This window comes from Anthonomus grandis, chromosome 8 (genome assembly GCF_022605725.1).
Source record: "Anthonomus grandis grandis chromosome 8, icAntGran1.3, whole genome shotgun sequence".
NCBI lineage: Eukaryota > Metazoa > Arthropoda > Insecta > Coleoptera > Curculionidae > Anthonomus > Anthonomus grandis.
Window position 1 is genome coordinate 25319605 of NC_065553.1, and position 22731 is coordinate 25342335.

Here is a 22731-nt window from a genome sequence, read left to right on the forward strand (position 1 = left end):
TCTTTCATGCATGAGAACCGTCACATCTTAACACGCCACGATTTTTGAAACGAATGAATGTATGCGTATGGCCGACTAATGTTGTGCACATGAGGTGTGCATTAAGTGTAGTGGTCCTTGCTTTTATATGGAACGACGCTCATAGAAGCTGCGCAACAGCTGCTGGAAAGATTTTAAAGCTTCTTGATGCAGTGTCTCACTGCATGCGTGCTGAAACGTAGGACACGTTCTATTTTCGACTGATGCGTACCGAGGTGCTAATAATATGTTTAGTTATGTATAAAATTGAGTTTGAATACTTTTGTTTATACATTTATTAAAAATATGCGTGATGATCAAGAATTTAATGTTACATTCGTACAGTTAATAGAATCTCACCCATGTCTGTAGGATATTACTAGCAAAGATTATCGAATGAATGTGCAGGAGAAAGCTTGGTAAACTATAGCAAAACAATTAAATGCATCAGGTAAGCAAAACAAATTGTTTTTTTAAGTTTTAAAATTGTTTATTTTGTTTTATTACATTAAATTTTCTAATATTAAGTACGAATATATACATACGTATTATGCCATTGTTTTTAACTTTTAGAGCTGTGAAGCCAAAAAAAAGTTAAAACTTGACAGACAGTGTTTTCTTATAATATTATTCTTGCACAAGGTATTTATTTTGCTATAGTATTGATCCTGTAGGTGTCATAAAAAATCAGCGAGTTGGGCCCTAAAGGCTAGAGCTGTATTTGACGCTCGATTTTGGTTTCTGAGCCGAAGATGCTCGTTGTTATGAAAAGTTAGAATTTGCTGGTCCACTGTTGGCACTGAAAAAACTCCTTCGCGTTTCCTGATAAAGTTATGTAAAACACATACAGCCTGGATGATGTCATCTACTTGCTTGACGTTGCAATTGACTGGTGTTTCTAGAATTCTAAACTTAGATGTTAACATGCCAAAAGCACATTTAACTGATTTTCGGCCTTGCATTAAATATGCGCTTGTTATTTGTTAGAGTTTGCTTGGGATAGGGTTTTACAAAGTTTTGTGTCAGCGGAAAAAAAATATGGAAAAATTTGTGATTTCTCCTGGAATAACAAACTGTGGTTTGGAGTCCGGTATTCCTAATACTACCCTTGCTTTACCAAATGCACTCTCTTTCAAAGCTCTCCCATCACTATTCATCATCTATTATTAAAAACATACCATCGGCATCACACACACACAGTAACAGCTGTGCAATGTTAGCATCACACGCTAACAGTACCACAGAAAAATATCCTTTGTAATTAAAATGTGCCGACCCAGTATTTGAAGGGCATTTTAATCTGATGTGCTTCCCGTCTATACTTTCAATGCAGTTTGGTAGATTTTAGAGTTCCCAATAATGTTTTGCGGTATCAGTCTAAATTTCTAGTGTAGGGCTAGGCATATACTCTTGTTGCAAAGCATTCTGTATGCCAACTGACGTATCTCTAATAATCATTCTTAAAGTGGTATGCCCCCTTAAAAAGTAGCATGAAAGAGCATCATTAATTAGTCTTTAGTACCTTAGGTTTTTTGTAACTAAGTAAAACTGTGTTGAGTATCTTTTACGCTTAATAAAACTAGTATAATAATAAATATACGTATTATAATTTTTATTCGGTTCCAGCTTCTGAGTGTTTCGAAGTTACGATTGAAAAACCTGCGTGGCCGTTATGTTAGACAAAAGAAGAAATATGGGCCTTCAGGATCTGGATGTTTAAAATATAAGCAGTTTACTTACATTACTTCTTGAACAAGCAAAAGCAATTTACAAAGAACAGAGGATTCTGAAGAAGATGTTTGACTTTTCACATTCTGAGCTTCCGGATAATTCCCAACGATCCAGTATAGGTACAATAGAACGTGAAGACAGAACTGAAGAAACGAGTACGGTGAGCCTAGATGAATCAAATGATGCTGCACAGGTTGCCGATCAACCCGAAAATAACCTAGAAGAAGATCTTTAATTGTAGCAGCAAGATTTAACTAATATTGCTTCAAACGTTCACACTGACCGAATTCAAAGAAAAAGCCAAAAAAGTTCGTCAACTCATTTAAATCAAGTACAGCAGGAACCAATTCAATCTCAGTAAAAAAGCGTGAATCAGAATGGAAGTAGTAAGAATTTTTCATCGAAAAGATGCAAAACAAGCACTACTCTTGAAAATGTCAATCGTTCGACTCTTAATTATTTTGAATCAAGACGTGAGTCCAAAGGCACCCCTACATTTCAAGAAGGTATAACACAAGATCTTGATGTTTAGATATTGATCTTGATTTTTATTAAGTATGGTTCCGGACATGCAAGTAATGAATCCAGAACAAAAGAGAAGGTTCAAGATTGGTATAACCTCATTAGCTTCGGATATTTTAGAAGGGAAAAGTGTGATTGAAGTACCTTCTTCCTCGTCCCCAACTCAGTGCTCAGAATAATCTCAAAATAGTAGTGTTGCTCAGTTTATAGTACTTCAACCAGCATCCCAACAAAATACTACACTACTTTGAAACAACCCTTAGCAGGAAGAACAAGCTAAATCTTGTTTTAACGCAAGTAATGGAAATTTCACAATTCTAACAAGCCAGTGTTACTTATCAGACAAATAAAGAAAAGTTTGACAGCAGATTTGTTTATTTTGCTAACTTTAAATTATTAACCTTTGCTAACTTTAAATTAAATAACCACCTACTTCTGTTATTACTTGTAAGAAAACTATATTATGCTTTAAAATATTAAAACATATTTATACTGACCTCAAAGTAATGAGCAGACGTTCTTCTGTGGACACGCTTTGCCTGTAGTTCGTATCCTTTTTTTGAATAAAAGGACGGACTTTCTCAATTCTTCAAATCTTCAATGTGCATGCGTTTTGTACACCATTTTGGTATGCGATCACAAGACGCACACATGTTGTACAATTCACCAACACTTCACTTCAAGCATATCGCTGCTTTAGTGGACGCTCTTCCTTAGGGATTTAAATTCATTTTTGTTTATTTTTTGATATATGCCTAGCATAGTTTTATGTGTGGTGGCATTTTTTTTATGTTATTCTTAGTTTTACCTTTTATGGATATGGCTAGGTTAGCTAGTTATTTTTCGGGGCATCGCATTGGCTTAATGGATAATGATGGCAGAAATGGCCAGTTTGGTCTTAATACGCACCAATTATTAAAATCCAATAATAAGTTTTTACGTGGTCACCTTAATATTCGGTCCCTTAATACTGGAATCGATAAATTTGTAAATTATATAAGTTATAATAATTTTGACATTTTGGGATTAACTGAGACCTGGTGGCGGCTTATACTGATAAGTTGGCACATCAAATTGAGGCTTATAATTTAATCGGGAGAGATCGATTAGGACGTGGCGGTGGGGTCGGTTTCTATGCAAAAAAAAATTAAATTTTGAAGTTTATCATATTCACAACCCGCCACAAAACTTCGAATTCTTAAGCATAAACACTCACATTTCTAGCAAAAATATTTTGTTTACCGTAATATATCATCCACTTTCATATTAACAGTTTTCTTAATTCCCTTGAGGATCTATTTACAAATATTGTTTCTTGATTTGATCATGTGGTTTTTATGGGAAATATTAATATTAATTTACTAAAGAAGTGTAGACTTTCTGGCAGATTTTTACCACTCTTAAATACATTTGATTTAAATAAAGTAATAACCGAGCCTACAAGATGGAATATATCTAACAATACAAGTACCCTACTTGATGTGATTATTATAAACAAACATTTGCCAATTAATGGAGTCGCTTCGTTGTCTTTGCCACAAACCATTAGTGATCATAATTTAGTATTCTATTGTCTTGAGTTTCCTAAAAGTAAAGAGGGACATTTTAAAATAAAATGTAGGAATTATAGTGTTATTAATACGGATTTATTTGGGCATGACGCTTTAAGACTTAATTGGCATAGTATATATTACCTAAATTCCGTTAACGATAAACTTATGGCTTTTAACAATTATATACTTTGTTTAGTTGACAAACACGCGCCAATTAAGACTAAAACTTTTAAAAATTTACTCCTACTACATTTACTCCCTGGATAACTGACAATATTATATTGCTCATGAGGCTTCGAGATAAAGCGCTGCAAAAATATAAACAAAATAAAACTGAGTTAAATTTAAACTATTATAGGCAATTGCGAAACTGTACAAAACATGCTATTCACTGGAAAAAAATATCATATATTAACACACTTTCTATAAAAAAATCATTTTTTGGAAAAATGCTAATAAACTCCACCTGACTAAATCAAAGGCTACCGATTTGCCTTGTAATTTTAGTAATCCAGAAGCCCTAAATAATTATTTTTCTCAAATCGTTAACCAAATTAACAAAAATATATCACAAGCCAAATTAAATGTTAAATGTTACAATGAAAATAAATGGAATAATGGCAATCAAGATTTAAATTTAAGTCTTCTTGATGAAGAGTAAGTCAATAGAAAAGAAAGATCAAAAATACAAAAAAAAGTAAGTCAAAAGAAAAGAAAGATCAAAAATACAATATTCAGATGATTCAGGAAGTACTTAACAGCAAAATTTAAGTTTCTATTTTTTTTTCCACTTTTAGACATGACAGCTTGTATCGGATGCAAGTCTAGTAAGTGAATTTATTATCATGTTAATTACTTAAGTAATATAATTTAAAGTTGATATAGAAAGAAATAAACAAACAAAATTCAGTAGAGAATCTAGGAGAATTGAAATACTCAGAGAAAAATACTTTAGAGAAGTTTGAAAAAACATTAAATTTTCCCGTATTTTTTTTTTTTTAATTTTAGATGTGTTAGTTATCTTAAATCATCAATCTTAATAAAATAATGGATCTGGTATATAGAGAGCCAAATTTCAAAAAGAAAATGCAGAATAAGAATTTGCAGATGATTCAGGGTGTAATGGAGTAATGAGATGCAGTTGAAATAAAGGAAAAAATTAAGACTCTCTATCTATATTTTCTTCACCTATAGACATGAAAGCCGAACGCTGATTCAAGTTTCATACGGAAAAAATGGGTTTTCTAAATATTGTGCCTCATTACTTTAGAATAATATGAAGAAAATAAAATTTAAAGATGATGTAGAGGTAAATGAAAAATACGAAATTTGGTGGAAAATCTAGAAGAAATAGAAAATTCAGTGCTTCTCTTTTAAATATAATTTGTCGCCTTACATGGAAACATTATAATTATTTAACATTAAATATTCATTGTAAAATTATATAAAACCCAAATTACTTAAAATAAATAATATTTTAAGATGATTCAAATATAAATGGAAAAGTGAAATGCAGCAGAAACAGGCATTTTTTGATAGAATGACCATCTCAGTTGCAAATTCCATGAACGAATAAAACTATTTGATTATTCTTTTAAGTGTAAAGTTTAAAAAATAAATTTTAACTTAATTTAGGCACTTAGGCAAATTAATTGAGAAACTTAAAGAAACATTGAATCATTTAATATTTTTCCACATTTTATAGGTATTTATTATCTCAAATACAAGGATCACCAACGATCATATTAAAATGATGATTCTAGGTATAAAGTAGGCAAAATTGCAAATAATATATATCTGTAAATGATTCAGGGAGCTTTGTAGTATTAAAATGTCATAGAAATATAAAAATAGATTTCAATATTTTTCACATTTTAGGCACATTTTGACACTACAGCTCTGATGCATGTTTTGCTGATAATTTTATGACAAATAATAAAATACTTAAAAAAATAGCTATTTGAAGGTAATACAGATAGGAACGCAGACTTAAGATTACATGAAAAATTTATTGTAGCATTTTTACTATTCATTTAGATTAATAAAAATTGTCAACTGATTTATTTTGCAATAAGATACAGCAGTATGTAACTTATTACACAATTATTATGCTCGTACACATTAAATAAAATAACTTAAGACTATTAGAAATATTTATTTATTTATTTTTATTTTTACACTATAATTTATTTCCGTCCCGATATTCAGACTTTCCGCCTAGCAGCAAGGGTTCCTTATATATTAGGTGGAACACCGTTTTAGAATATTAGCAATTTTTCTACGTGTGTTCCGAGATGTCGCGATGTGATCCCACTACTCCTTCTATCCATGTTTCACCTTCGGATCTACGCGACGCACAAAATGTCAGAGAAAATCTGGTAAATTCGCGTATCTTCAGATCGTTACACTATAAAGCACTTTAGGTCCAAATATTTTAATTACTTATCCATAAAAAATTTAAAGTGAAAACATAAATTAGAAGAAAAAGCACACAAAAGAAATTAAAACGATAGAAAAGTACAATTTACTATGGAAATGTATGTTTTAAATAAGGTTTGATGTTAATATGCTAATTAGCATTAGTATTACAGCTAGAGGTTTGAGTACTTTGTTATTCTGGATACAGGTTTAACATAGCAGTGTCATTTAAAGGAAATGGATACTAATACTAGACTATCAAAATGTTCTTATCCGTAATTTGGCTAGTCATAGCTTAACTATTTCCATTACTTAATGACTATAATATAATTAATTAGGGTAATTCAGCATATGCGCAAAATAGTTGCTCTGCACCATCACAACTGCTGTGGTGTGAGTTTCAGAAATTGCTGTGAGTCTCATTTATAGATATCTTAGAGTTCTTGCCTTACCCAGTATATATATTCTTGTGTGTTTGCTGTTTGTGAGGAAAAATCTGTCCAGGTTTGTGACTCATTTCGACACTTATAATTACTTTCACCACAGATTAAAGATATTTGGAGATACCATATTTTAGGCTCTCCCATTCACTTAGTGGAGTCTCCTACTATGGAGTTAAGTCTTTTAAGGCCTTGCCCACCTCCGTTAAAGACTTGCCCTTTAATGAATTTAAACATAGTGTAAAAAATAATTTTAATTCTAGAGGCATTTTATTTATTTCAGGAATTTTTTAATACTAATTTTAATATAGTTCAAATTTTAAACATTTTAATGGATTTTCTGTTACTGTGGCTAAATTAATTTTATATGTATGTATAACCTTTATATTTTTATTACTGTTTACGTAATTTGAAATTTTTAATTGACTTGTATAAGAGTTTCTTGCATCAATAAGTCAACTAAGTTATATACTAAATTATATTCTTAAATACCTGATTATACGTTGTGAATTCATCGACGTTTCTCTTCTCTCTACCTAAACTAATACACAAAGCTCACGTCAAAAACCATAAATGCTTTAAAAGAAAAGTTAAAATTCTGGCAAGGGACGGCGTGTAATAAGCCAATTTTAATCATCTAATATTAACGAGGGGGATGTTAAATAATAGAGGGCCACAATTAAGGGTGGGCGTTAAAACCTATCCGCACCCCCTGATGTTGTTTCCTAAACCGACCGAACAATGCGAAAGAAAAGTGCGCTTATTGTTCCGATAATGCGTTTTTATGATGATAGTAGTAGGGTGAGTTAACAGATTTTTATTTAAAAGACATTAGCAAACGCTTTACGTAGATCGCCAAATATATTTCTTAATTAAATACTTTAAGTCTTCTTATTATATAGAAGATTGTTCATCACCATGTATATCAAGATGATCTCAGCATAAGACCATTAACAACAACCACCAGTAACAGAAGGAAAAAAGAGAGCAATAAAAATGCGTCCGCCCGGTCTTGAGATCAGATATCGTCTAAATTTCACACCTTACAACTGTGGCCGGTTGTCGAATGTAAATCGGTGCGTGGGTTCCTGCCTTATCTGAGCTGGTACTTCGTCTGCGTTGTTCGTGTCATCGCTTGTAGTACTGCGGGACGCATCGACTGGGTTTTTTCGGGTTTTTGACGATTGGCTTTTTGAACGAGTGCGTTCTTAATTGTTTTAATTTATCTGGTTCCATTTTGAGTTAATTGCTGATGATGGTTGGTTGATTTTCGGCAAGAAGTACTATGTTCGCTAATTTGCTTGTAAAAGTTCTTGAAGAAAAACTTTTGAGGAGAACTCTTGAAGAAGAAGGTTTTTTTATGCATCAACTGCATCCCAGAGTGAGAATGAAAATTAAAAGTATGACCATTTTTTTTATTTTAATTTTTACGAATCCGAATTTACAGTGAAAAACTCCACTTAAACCAGTAAAATTTAAAAAGTGGTCTATGAGGAGAAAAGTTTGAGTTGATTTAGTTAAAAAAAATCAAGAGGAAAATTTAGCAAAACCTCAACAAATAAAACATGTCAAACCATTCCATCTCTTGGTGTAATTTTGGAACGTGTCCTACCCAAATCGAGAAAAAGATCAAAGAAGCAACGAGCAGTGGGCCGTCTGGCCGACGCCACAGATCGTGTCAGAACCAATTATAACACCTCGGGCTCTTCAGCGGCGCTAACAATGCTAACAGCACAACTCGACCATCAAGGAAACCATAAAAAAAACCCGAGCCAACCGTTTTCCACTTAATGTTTATTGATGGTTTTTTAAATGGTATTGGGCGGATTAAGGGCCTAATAAAATCATTAAAATTTCAATAAAACTTCATTTGTGAGGGGTTTTGTGTTGTTTGTAGATAGATTTGGTGATAGATGATAATAATAATAATAATAATAATAATAATAATACTAAAGTTCATTTGTCATCAGTTTCAATGTAAACATCACAATTGTAAAATAATTAAAGCAGAAGTTTACAATATATATCATATAATACTATTACAACTACCCATCTACATAAGTTAATCAGATAAAAATACAGGAAACACAATACATACAAAGAATCATAACAATAATTGACTTCAAACAGCTAATTTAAAACAGGAGTGAGTTTAGTGTCTGCGATATGTGGTTATAAAATTCATCAAGTGAAAAAAAAAATTGATTTTCACACAATAATTGTTTAGATATTTTAATAAGTGTAAAGTCTAGATTTAAATATTTTATCACTTGACAAATTTTTAAAACTCTCAGGTGAAGTATAATGCTTGCACCTAATGCAATTATACTAGGAACATCTTTTAAACATTGCCGTTCGGTGTGAGGGAATTCTAAGACTTGCATTGCCTTGTCGTCAATACATTATAGACATTTGAATTTTTTTGAAAGGACGTAAAATGATTTCTTGCTGTCATGGAAATATTCAGAATATACAAGCATGGCACTATCAATATTTTATCTTTGAAAGTGTGGTCTACAAAATTCGGTATTTTTCAGTCCTAGCATGCATCTTATTACCCTTTTTTGGGCTAACATGACTTTATCGGTTCCAGCTGATACAAAAATCTCATCCATTATCCTCCAAGAGAACAACATACAAAATTGATGAAAACAAAGAAAAACACAAAGTCACGGTCTCCCAACATATAATCAAAGGCTACACATATTCCAGTCTAGCTAGAGCATCATCAGGCCTAAAATCAAACATATTACTTAAACAAAACTTTAAAAGCCATCCACACACTTCACAGTACATAAATAAACAATAATTTTTAGGTTATAATTGTACAAAATAAAAAATAAAAAATTAAAAAGTAGAATGCAACAACATAGACTCATCGAGAATCGAACCCCATATAATACAAGATTAGAAGTATGGGTGTAAAACCTGTCGACTATATGGACCCAATATTAAATTACTTAATAGGTTAAGCAATGTAAGCTAAAGAAAATGACTAAAAGGAAAATGTTAGAAAATACTTAGCTAAATTAAATTGTTAAAAATTAAATCTGATTCAAAAGTAAAAACCTCATTTACACATACACGAGAACAGGACTCTCTTTAGCTTTTGTAATTTCTATTTTCTCCATGGGGTCAAGCTTCTTAACTTTAGGGCATTCATGAAGCATTTCAGCGCCCATCCCTGGAGAAAAATTATATGTAGGGGCCAGCAAATGGTTAGCAAACGGTAATTTGTTATCAGTGACATTGATATTTCTATATTTTCAAGTTTTCTTTATTACCTGTACAGATTTTTCTTCCAGATTGGCCAATGTATACTGCGTTGCAATCACCGAATTTTAAGGAGTATTCATATACTCAATAACATTGAGGTTATTTTCATCTAAGATATTTATATTTAAATCACCTATATATAACAGTCTCATTAACTCTATCTGCTAATAATTCTGTTTTAAGGTCTTTCGGAAATATATCAAGATCTGTAGAAGGTAGTCTATATACACCAACGATATTTGGATTCTTATTGCTATGCTTGAAATTCGTTTTTATAATATTTATCTCCGATAGTTTTATGATTTGATGCTACTTGCATGATGGTGCTGCTTTACATAAATAACCACACCGTCATTTTTGTTAAACTGAGACTCATTATAAAATATGTCAAAATTTGGTATATTATTAGAAATATTTTTAATTGTAAATGTTTATGACAGAACCAAAACATCAATATTGTCAGTATTTATTGTGTATAAAAAAATTATAAGTTTATTGAACTTCTGTTGAATACTTCTGATATTTAAATACATGGATGGATATTTAATTAATTCTTACCATAAAGAATATTACACATACCATCAACGCCATCCACTACCCTTGCATCAGCCATGCCACACTCCTTCACCTCATCATTGTAATTCAGAAAATTTGACATATGACAAAAGAAAAAGAGAGCACTTCCTCTTTATTAGCCGACTATAATTGCCCAAAATACAAAAAGACTTCTAAATCTTATATTTATAAATTGTTCCGATTTAACTACTTCCTCAGGTACTTTAGCTATCAGTCATATCACCAGTTAGCATATTGTGAGTTAAACATTATTAAAATTCAATTAATTTTAAAATATTGCGTATAGATTATTCAAAACTCATTTAAATTTACACAGGATTTAGAAAGAAACGATGAAAGATGAAAGAACTTATTATGAAACAAAGAGATGATACATGCATTGTCTTATTTATTTAATGTAACACGACGTTACGGCAGGTAAGTATCTCCAACCGTTATCAAGTGTAAACTGACAGCAAACTACTATTCTATAGGCTTATATACTAGATGTGTGCAGCGATGTGGAAAGGAAAGTCATCCGTGAAAAGAGTTGGGGGGAGGACACGCCTCTCTCTAGATCCTACACTGTCCTGAGAGTAGAGGCTTCCAGATGTTGAGTACATCGACGCTTGGCTGGCTGAAGATCCCCTGATTCTGTGAAATGAAAACTGCCTCTACGAACTTCCTCTTCCGCCAGTGCTGTTCCTTGTGCAAAATCTTGGCTTCTGACCAATGGATATTGTGTCCATTATGCCACGCGTGCTCTGCTATTCCGAATTTGGAAACCTCTCCTCTTTGGGTCCAGCTGCGATGTTCCTTCGCTCTGACTTCTAGGGGGCGCTACTTTTCACCTATGTATGAGTCACCGCACTCACATGGGATCTGGTAGACGTAATTTTTGGTATCCAACAGGCCATCTGGTTTGGTCTTTGATACCACGCTTCTGATAGTGGTGCTAGATCTAAAGGCAGTTCTAATATTGTACTTGCTGGCAATGAGTCGGATTTGTTCCGATGTACCCCTAATGTAAGGTATGGGTAGAAGTCTGGTTGTCGTGGTGGCCTCGTCTCTGATTTAATTTGGGCGCGTCTTTTGGATGGTCCTACTTATTAGTTTCTTTGGATATCCATTCTGTTGTAGGTCTTTGTAGATGGTATCCACTTCAGTCTTGAGATCCTCGTCAATTCTACAGATGGTTCGAGCTCTATTGTAGAGGGATCTTATGATGCCTACTTTGGTGGTTGCAGGATGATTGGACTCATAGTGAAGATACTGGCCCGTGTGTGTTGATTTTCTATAAACTGAAGTTCGTAGATTTTCACCGACCTTTTTAATGAGGACATCTAGGAAAGGTAGAGCTGAATCCATCTCTGTCTCCATCGTGAACTTGATTGTTGGTCTGAAGTTATTGAGGTGAAGCAGAAAATCCTGAAGTGCTTTTTCCTCTTTGTCCCAGATGATGAAGGTGTCGTCCACATATCGAAGCCAGAGCTTGGGTTTGCAATAGGAGGCATCTATTGCATGTTCCTCGAACCATTCCATGAAGATTTTTGCTTTTACTGGGGAAAGAGATGAACCCATTGGAAGTCCTTCGTCTTGGGCGTAAAATCTATCCTTGACCTGAAAGTAAGAATTACGAAGACAGATCTCCAAAAGTTCCATCGCCCCGTCCAGAGGCAGTGTGGTCCGAGTTAAGAAAGCTGCATCCTTGCTTAGTTTGTCTCGGATGATGTTAAGAGACTCTCCTATAGTTACATTGGTGTAGAGACTTTCGACATCAAAACTCACCTATCTGTCATTGGTCTCGACTTCGATCCCTCCAAGAAGGTCTACAAAGTGGGCAGAGTTTCACACGAAAGACGCTGCATTTCCCTGGATCGGTCTAATGATCTCCAAAAGGAATTTCGAGAGTTCTGATGTCGGCGAATTTCTAGAGCTCGTGATGGGCCGTAGAGGCATTTGCTCCTTATGAATCTTGGGTAGTCCGTATAGATGTGGAGGTTTGTTATAATGTGGTGTCAGCCTAGAGCGTACCGCATCCGACAATGTTGAGGAGTACTTCTTAAGTGCTCTGTAAATTCGACCTTCTATGGTTGTTACGAAAACAAGGTTGAGGAAGTTTTGAAAAAAGGCGAATACAGGCTACTATCTAAGGATCCGACGACAACCATAGAAGGTCGAATTTACAGAGCACTTAAGAAGTACTCCTCAACATTGTCGGATGAGGTACGCTCTAGGCGTTCGCAGTTTTCATTTCACAGAATCAGGGGATCTTCAGCCAGCCAAGCGTCGATGTACCCAACATCTGGAAGCCTCTACTCTCAGGACAGTGTAGGATCTAGAGAGAGGCGTGTCATCCCCCCAACTCTTTTCACGGATGACTTTCCTTTCCACATCGCTGCACACATCTATACTCTATTTCAGAATTGTATAGAGCAATAAACTGGGGAATTCCGTTCTGTTTGGCTACATTTCGTGGTAGTTCATAGGCGCAGGTACTTATAATATTTATGAATTTAATTTTCACGGATTAAATGCCTTTATTTTGAAAGAGATTAAATACTAAATAAATACTTTTAATCCTTTTGTATAGGTACCTATCTTTTAACGCTTTGTAACATGCAAAAATGGGGTCAGGTAATATATACAGACTATAAATACTTTTAAATCATATTTTAAATGTTAGTAGTCACTGCTACGCTGTAGTGTAATCACAATATTATTATCCTAATATTTAAAAAATGGAGGTATTCAGTCCAACGAAAAGATGTACTAAAAATTCTCCACTATCGCTGAGTGAATAAGTTATTATTTTAAATGTACATGATTGCATAAAACACGATTACCCTAGTTTTACTGTGCAAGAAATTGTTGAAAATTGTTCTCGAATGAGTGGAATTGGAAAGTCCACCATTTTCAAATTGTTGCGGGAAAGAAAAGTAGCAGGTCAAGTGGAATCTCCCAAGCAAAAGCCAGGACGACCTACAAAAGTCCTTGATGAAAATGCTAAATGTATAATTCGAAGAAAAGTTCACTCTTTTTATTTTAAAAAGGAAATACCCACCCTAGACAAAATTTTAATGGAGCTTGGAGATGACAGTATTCCGTTGATAAGTAGAAAACTTTTATGGAAGACTTTAAAAAATATGGATTTTGCCTGGGAAAAGCATAACCGCAAAGCACTTTTACTGGAGAGCGACGAAATTGTTTGTTGGAGACGACAATATTTGAGAAGTATCAAGCAGTACCGCAGGGAGCAAAAGAAAGTTTTTTATCTTGATGAGACGTGGATTAACGAAGGTTATATAGTCCAAAAAATGTGGCACGACAAAAATATAACCAGTGCTCGCCAAGCTTTCATAGAAGGCCTGTCTACGGGTATTAAAGTACCTTCGGGAAAAGGAAAAAGACTTATAATCACACATATTGGAAGCGAAGAGGGATTTTTAAAAGAAGGTCTGCTAACCTTTGAGTCGACTCGCACAGGAGATTACCATGAAGACATGAACTCAGACGTGTTCGAGGACTATTTTGGTGAAATGATAAATTTTCTTCCGGCTAATTCGGTGGTGGTTATGGATAACGCAAGCTATCATTCACGGCGAATAGAGAAGACGCCAACTTCAAGTTGGAGAAAGCAAGAAATTATCGATTGGCTGACTGCAAAAGGTATTGCGTTTGAAGCAAATTTGATAAAAAAAGAACTGCTGGCAATAGCAAACTTACACAAAACTCGTTTCATGAAATACGCCGTGGAAGATATAGCCGAAAAATATAATATAACTGTACTGCGCTTACCGCCATATCATTGCGAACTAAATCCTATAGAACTGATATGGGCGCAGGTAAAAGGATTTGTAGCAAGACAAAACACGACTTTTAAAATGAAAGATGTTAAGCTACTGTTTGATCAAGCCATTACGGAAGCGACACCAGAGAATTGGCGAAAAGCAGTCCAGCATGTAATTAAGCAAGAGGACAAAATGTGGGATCTTGACAACCTCATCGATCAGACAGTCGATCCTTTAATTATAATGTCAAGAGGTGATGACAGTTCGTCAGATGACGAAGAAGACTATAATCTATTATAATTTAAAATTGTTATACACTGTTCAAAAAGTGCCAGATCCAAAAGTGATATTTTCAACTGTTTTACTCTACATATTACGTTCAATAAATTTGTGAAAAAAATATATTATTCCATTTAAACAAAAGTAACTTTCTAAAATAAAATAGCATTTAAGTACATTAATTATAAGGTAAAAAACAAGTCCCAGTTGCACGCCTTTGGCGAACCGTTTTCAATGTTTATCAGTGGGTAACAATGGGCAAAACTCATAAATTGACCTAAAACCGGGTGGCACTACCTGCAATCAACGAAAAGAAAGAATTTTACATTGAAACTAATACCCAACTAAGGTAGTGGCATAAAATATTGGTGGATCACCAGGTACCACTTTTGCATACCTAATGAGGTTTTATTGCTCTACACACTTCTGAAATAGAGTATAGCATATAAGCCTATAGAATAGTAGTTTGCTGTCAGTTTACACTTGATAACGGTTGGAGATACTTACCAACCGAAACGTCGTGTTACATTAAATAAATAAGACAATGCAAGTCCGACAAGATGTTTTCACTGTACCATTGTCTACCACCTTCAAAAACAAAGAGATAATGCTTTGTAAAAAAGTCGATTACAAATTAATTTAGAAGAGTATACGCAGCGCATACTAAGAGACTGAAATATTAAAACTCAAAATTCTTATGATCTCTCTGTACATTTATCTAATCCGCAAAACAACATTACATTCCAATGATTACATTAAAAGTTTTTTAAAAAAGGTATTTTCAGAATATCAAGATCAAATAGGATCAATCTTATTAAATATTATTTTTTGTTATTATAATCATTGCTTAAAAATAAAATTTACAATCATTAAACAAATAGGGAATATAATTAATAAAAAATTGCGATCCAATGCATAGTGAGCATTCTTCCAACTCTTTTAAAACTTAAAAAAAAATACTTTCAAACAAATATAAAACTATGTATGTATGTGAAAAAACTATAAGACCAAATTTCCAATGTGGTTTTGGAAAGGACTACTCAACAGCAACGACCTTGACCTACAGTGACTAGCTATTTGTTAGAGTCATATGATAAAGGCAAAAATATTTTCTTAGATTTTTCGAAAGCATTTGATATCATTGATCATAAGTTAATGGTACCTGATAGAGACTACAGCTTTCCTGCTTTAACTATTCCCCTATTAACTTATTAGACTCCTATTTAAAAGATAGATTGCAGTGCCTCTCGTATAATAATAAAATGTTTTATTCCATGACTATTATATCAGACTTTCCTCAGAGTAGTAAGCTCAGTTTTATGCTATTTTTAATATATACTTCTAGAAGCTTGCGTTCAGTCAAAAACTGTACACTTCAAGCTTGATGACACTCAACTTTATTTAGGTTTTAAATATAAAAATCTCTTATTAGCAAATCATTTTATTAATGAGGATCTTAAAATTGTAGGTGACCTTTTAAATCAACATAATTTATACCTAAATGTGTCCAAATCTTCTGTACTAATACTTGGCCCAATAACAAGGATTTATTTTATAAAAACGCCTGTAAATATACATTTTAGCGTTAAAATTATTCCTGCAAAAAACATTAATATGTTGTTTAGAATACTCAGAAAGCGTATCTTTCCTTATGGCTCTTATATTACCGTAGACAAAACTTGAGCCAACAACTTTGGAAAAGTCTGTGTGATTTGTTGATATTATCAAACTTTAATTACTGTGATTTTGTATGAGGACCTTGTTTGGATATGAACACAAAATATAGAATATTTATTTAACAAAATAATATTTCTCTTCTTTTTATAGGCTATTTTTGTTATTTTAACTTATTAAGTATTTTCCTTAATCATAGATTTTCCCCATTAGCAACAAACCTTATATTCAAATGAAGCTCATTATTCTTTTTTGTGAATAATGATTAAACATTTTTCTTTTTCTATTTATACAGTAGCCCCTGGCTTGTTTTGATTAATTAACTAATTATTTATTAAGCAAATTTGATTATACTTATCGTTCATTTAAATGAGCTCAATTGGATTATATTTATAATAATATGCCAGGAATAATACGATTATGGGTTTCCGCAAAATTTAGGAAAATGATCTGCCAACATACTAAAAGAAAACTATGGCATGATAAAATTTTTCTAAATACTGTCAATAATCCTGTGAAAAGATTAAGGTCTTCTATTCTTGAATCTACCTGAACTGTTACAAATAAAAAATTATCAATTAAATAAAATTTTTTATCCTCATCTCAAAGTGAGATGGGGATATATACACAAATGCCTTAAGCCCTTAAAAAGAAAAGAAGAAAGAACAAAAAATGGCGTCTCTAAAAGGTCACGTGTCAAAAGCCCATAAAGTGCAGGACCTAAAGTAACCAACGTTCACGTTTTGTTTCGGAGTGCTTTTGTTTAATTACGAAGTCACGTGGCTGGATGTTTTTTAACGAATAGAAGGCAGCCCTTTATATGGCTATTGATAGCTTTGTCGCGAGGTAATATTTTACTGTTCGGGGGTTTGGGATACCTTGGGGGCATTATCGATGGATATTAGTTGGAAAAATGAGTTTAATGAATTGGGTTTAGGCGCGGTTGTATTGGGTGTTTCCCGATACTGGTATATTCGTCTAATGTGTGTTTGACATGATACATATATAAGGAAGAATATTGACATTTTCGAGATGTAATAGTGTAGAATGTACACCGAGAAAAATTTCTAGTACCCATTAATAAAAACTCGATCCTCATAACTAGGAACTTAAGTAAAATAGGCGCTAACTTAAACTTTAGTTCCGTTAACTTTGATGATCTAGTTAATGATATAAAAATAAAAAGTAAAACTTACTGGTTTCCTTGTAATCATTAACACATATTGTATATACTTTAATGGCTACTAGTTATGATTACTTGATATTTAGTAAGGCTGACTAAGATATTTGGTAACCTTTAATAAGCGCCATATATCCTGACTGAGATTCTGGTCGTGGTTACCTGATTATTAGTAGAGCTAACTAAGCTATCTAATAATCATTACTACCACTTCCTGCAGACCACCAGACTGGTTACCAAATCTTTAATAGTACTAACTAGCCGTATAGTAATGGTTACTATAATTATTATAATGGTAATAATAGATTTCTAGGTATGCTGACATTGTAATCAAATCAATTTTAATAAAGTATTTAGTTGAATTGGCTTCATAATCACAGTAACTCTTAGCCATTACAATACAAACTACAGATACAAACTAAAAATCTTTTCCAAATTTCAATGCCAATGATTTGATGAAGAAAATTTCGTAATGATTTGATGAAGAATTCTGGTGAAGAAAATATGCAAAAAAGTTTCATTCTTCAAAAAATATGACATATACCTATATTAAGTACACTTTCTTTTTGGAGATACAAGGTTTTAATTTATTTTAAATATTGACTTGTTCATAAAGCACAATAGTGGGAACAAAAGTATTAAAATACACATTTAAAATAATAACTTTTTATTTTTAATTATTCAGTAACAAATTAATTAATTGTTTTTTACTAATTAATGTATACACTGTTAAAACATGAAATAAATAATAATCCAAATATTCTTTTACGTATACCTGATATGGTAAGAAAATACTAGTATATATACTATACTTATTAAGTTGGAATTCTTTAATTTCATGTATTATTTAAGAAACCCATTTAAAACAAATATAACAACAAAATACAATTTATTACCAAATATAAAGAAGAATAAATTGTTTTTACTGATCAGTACGTCAAATAAGTCTTATTATTCCTGCTAATTGCACATAAAGCATCAAAAATGGCTAATTGATCAAACAACAAGTCTCTTCCTCACTAAATTCAAATCAAAAGAAAACAAATGCTCATGAAATTCTGAAAGAACTATATTAATACAAACAAAACATATTTCTTCCAGCTCAATAATCAAAATAAATTTAATTTTCTTAAATGTGATCCCTCTCAATTCCTCAACTGCAATAATATCATTCTGGTGAAATAACTTACTTTGAATAGTTACAAGTTTAACTGATATTACTTTGCTAAACAATTTTTGCACTTATGCCATATTTCTCACAAAGTTCTGTGAATACAAATTTTTTAAAGATGTTCATAGGGTTACTAAGTAATACTGCAACATAACTGACAGCATTTTGAATGTCTCTACGACAAGAAGAATTTTGTGCATACAACTTTGTTATGAATGAAACATTATTGTTTATTAATGATAATTTAAATTCTTTTAAAAAATCAGTATGTCAATATTATGATAATTCACAATTAGCTGATCTTTAAACCCATTTTTTTTGGTTACTTAAACTACCCACACTTGAACTGAAATGTTGAGGTTGATAAATCTTTAAATGTTTCTTAAAACTTTTTTCGCTTGTGAAATGTCTAATGCAACTATTTTCTTTACAATATCTATAATTTTTTTGTTTATTATAAACAATAGATAAATAGGTAAAAAGGGCACTAAGTTTTGATAAAGATGAGCTGCAGATGAAGCAAACTGGCATTATTATTTGTTAAATTAGTCTAGAAAAAAAACCTTTACTTAATGAATCCAAAAAGTTTATTCTTCTTTAGGCTTGTACCAACCATTATAGTTCTAAGTAATATTTTATGTTTCTTATAGCAGCCTCAGATGGGTTTTTCCTTTCGGATTTTAAATTAAATAGTATCTGATGAATAAAAATCCAGATATGTTCACTTTCCGAAGGATAGTCAATATCCATAGAATTAAAAAGCTAAAATAATAATTCAAGAGTCCTTAGAGCTGTATCAACTTTGTACCTCAACCACAATGTAAAAATCTTCCTTTGCTGCACCACATACAATTACTGCAAGGGGCTGTAATATTGTTCCATAGCGTTTCAGTTTTTCTTGCCTTTGTCTGATGCATTGCTCTAATTCATTGAAATTCTGAAATAATAAAACTGCTTTAATGAAATAAATCCATGATTTGACATAAATTATTACTGTTTTTAATAAAAGGTTATGCATCTAATATCTACAGGAATCAATAATTCATCAAGTATTATTTGTAAATATTTTCTCAAGCACTGGTATAATAAAAAAGAGAGCCCTGACCAAGGGATTTCACTTTTAGGGATGGAGTGCATATGAACCATCCTAAAAAAAGTAAAATCTAAAATCCTACTAATTTCATTAGTCAACTTATAAGTCATTTAATTTGACCCAAAAATAAATAAGAAATATTGACATTTTTTAATCGTTTTTTTTTTTTCGTAATTGCATTTTAGAACATTTTTGCAAATGGCATGAATATTTCACTGAGGTAAGTAATGGTAAAGTTTAACTAACATGTGGGATTATATGATGGTAAAGAAGAAAATTTCTAAGAGTTTTGATCTAGATGGCCTCCAGTGCAAACCTTTTCTCGAACTTTTCACATGTACAGTTACGAAAAAGATATGGAAACAAAGTGATTTGTTGGAGTGCTGAATCTAGAATTAATGAAGAATAATTCGCATACTTAAAGTTATAATGGAATGAAAAAATGTTAAAGTAATTTTATAAAGCTATTTTTTATGGTGTCCATAAAAAATTAATCAATCCCTTGTAATATTATGGGTTTAGTAAAAATAAAGAGAGTGGGCTTTGCCACAGATTACAGGTTTCATTGGATTAATTACAAACTAGCAACACCTGGAATATCTCTGTTAATGTAAGTAATTAGAGCTGAAAAACTTAGGATGTTGTTTTAAAATTTACTTTAAAATTTATAAAATGAAGAAAAAGTAATATTTTATGGGAATAACATTTTTCTTTAATGAATTCCTAGTAAATAGTTAGATACCTAAATATATGATCTATCTAGGGCAGCCATACACATTTCTTTCAGTTGTGGTCATTAGAAAGCATAATTTCATAAATAACTAGGTACTATAAAAATGGTTACCTACCTCGAAAAGCTTGGAAAAAATCTTGCAGCCTCCAGGCCTTTAAATGGTTTTCAAATTTAGTATCATCCATTACAAATTTAAGTATAAATTAAGATCACATTTCACAACGCTCAACAATTGCGACACCAGCACACTCCTCGAGAAGAGAAATAAAAGGAAAAGAAATAACAAAAACGCCGACACGACCACGTTTTGATCCTCTATCAATCATGGCGGACGGACAGGTGGAAGGGGAATTCTGAAATGACAATTGACAACAATGACTGCGCGGGAAATATAAAATTTGCATGATTGCATGGACTCACTATTAGGATTTAGTTACTGTTACTAGATATTTTAGTAAGTTTTACTACGTAATTTGTGCGTTATAAGTAAGTTTGCATATAGAATTGCTTAACATGACTTTACTGTAACCATTACTAGGAACCTAGTTAATTTTATAAATTTACTAATAAAATGGTTGGGTTAACTTACATACCGCGTAGCCAGTAATAAATAACGTTTAACTAGACCAGCTTTGTTATTGTTACACGAGAATTTGGTTAGGGCTGTGTGTAAAGTGGTTATACCAACTAGAATACCTTTAACTAAAGTTTGTAGTAAGGCCATTTTTCTCAGTGTATGTAAATATTTTGTGACAAATTGGAGTCATTTCCGGTGTGTATAGATTCGACCACTTCCTCTGTATCACTAACTTCTTGCTGTCCGTCATGTGATCACTTTCTGAAATATGGTCAATCTCGTCTAGACCACTTTCATCCTCAGCTTCAGAAATTGCGTCATCACTTGGCTCTTCAAACCACTTTAGCCACATCTGAGTATCCCTACTCCATTTTCAGTTTTTTATTCTTTGGCTTAGAAATTTTTCTAAAACAAACATATTTATGAATATAATAGTTTGAATATAAAAAATAAGACAAAATAATAAAAAAATCGAATGTTTTCCTAAAACATACATATTTATGTCCATTTGTGACGTGAAATATTTAAAACAAATAATAAAAAATGATTGTCTACATAAATAAAATAATGTTAAATATTTCTAAATCAAGTAAATACAATATCACAAATCATGTAAAGAAAAAATAAATAAATTATACTTGTCACCCAGGTAAAATAATCAATTTATAAACACAAAACTGCAATCACCACAACGTTGCCGATCACGAAGATGCTTTCTCAAACAGAGTTGGGAAGGTACTAAAAGCGTCGTCTGCGTAAAGGTATCGGATATAATTTTGCGTATTGAATTGTACACGAGGGATAAAGATGAATTAATAGGATATAATACAATAGGGGCAATAGGATACATCATTGCTTTGTACCTCGTTGTATTTTTTACTTCTTCGAAGAGTTCATTATCCACTTTGATCTTAGCCGATTGTAGTATAAAGTATTTGATTCTAATTTTCATGTCTCTATTTTCACTTTTAAGCAAATATTGAATAAGGTGGTTTTGGCGAACTTTCTCAAATGTTTTGTTAAAATCAAGAAAACATCGATTGATTGATATTAATGCATCTTTGAGTCAACACATTAAGGGAAAACAAAGCTTCTCTTGTTCAAATTGTATCCAAATTGTATTTTGCTAATACCTTATTCTAATTTCCTAAAAATTCTTTGATATATTATCTTAAGGATATTTAAGAGCGTGAGTCATTAGACTGATAGTTCGATGGTCGCTACAATATTTGGGGCTAGCCGTTTTTCGTAGTGTAACGAAAGTCAATCTAAGGCATCTACGAGGAATATTTCATTACTTCAATTGAATTGAATGAATGATTGGAATGCGTGACAAAAGTATTTTTTTTTACACAGATCAATGAAATTTTATTAAAAAAAATATAACCGCAGTCGGTAGGATTCGAACCTACGCTCCCAGAGGGAATCTGATTTCTAGTCAGACGCCTTAACCGCTCGGCCACGACTGCTCATAACACTCATCGTCAATATATTCAAAATACAGAACAGACCACTTTATTATTTAAAATACGAGGCATTTACAAATGTTAACGTTTTTGGATAAATAATTGTACATTCGATGGAGCCTACAGAATAGAAATAGAATAATAGATTCGATAATTCGACAAGAAGAAAAGAGAGCAAAAATGCACACAAAAAAACAGCCATCTGTTACAAAAGCATCACCTATAACTTCTTCAAGTTCTAATCTGGCAATAGC

The 22731-nt window shown here is 32.3% G+C and overlaps 1 non-coding gene across 1 annotated transcript; it reads right to left on the reverse strand.

The window, feature by feature from the left end:
* Positions 1–22398: 22398 nt before the first annotated feature.
* On the reverse strand, positions 22399–22480 carry Trnas-aga (transfer RNA serine (anticodon AGA)). The gene has a single exon. It is a non-coding gene; the product is annotated as a tRNA-Ser (tRNA).
* Between the last annotated feature and the right edge of the window lie 251 nt (positions 22481–22731).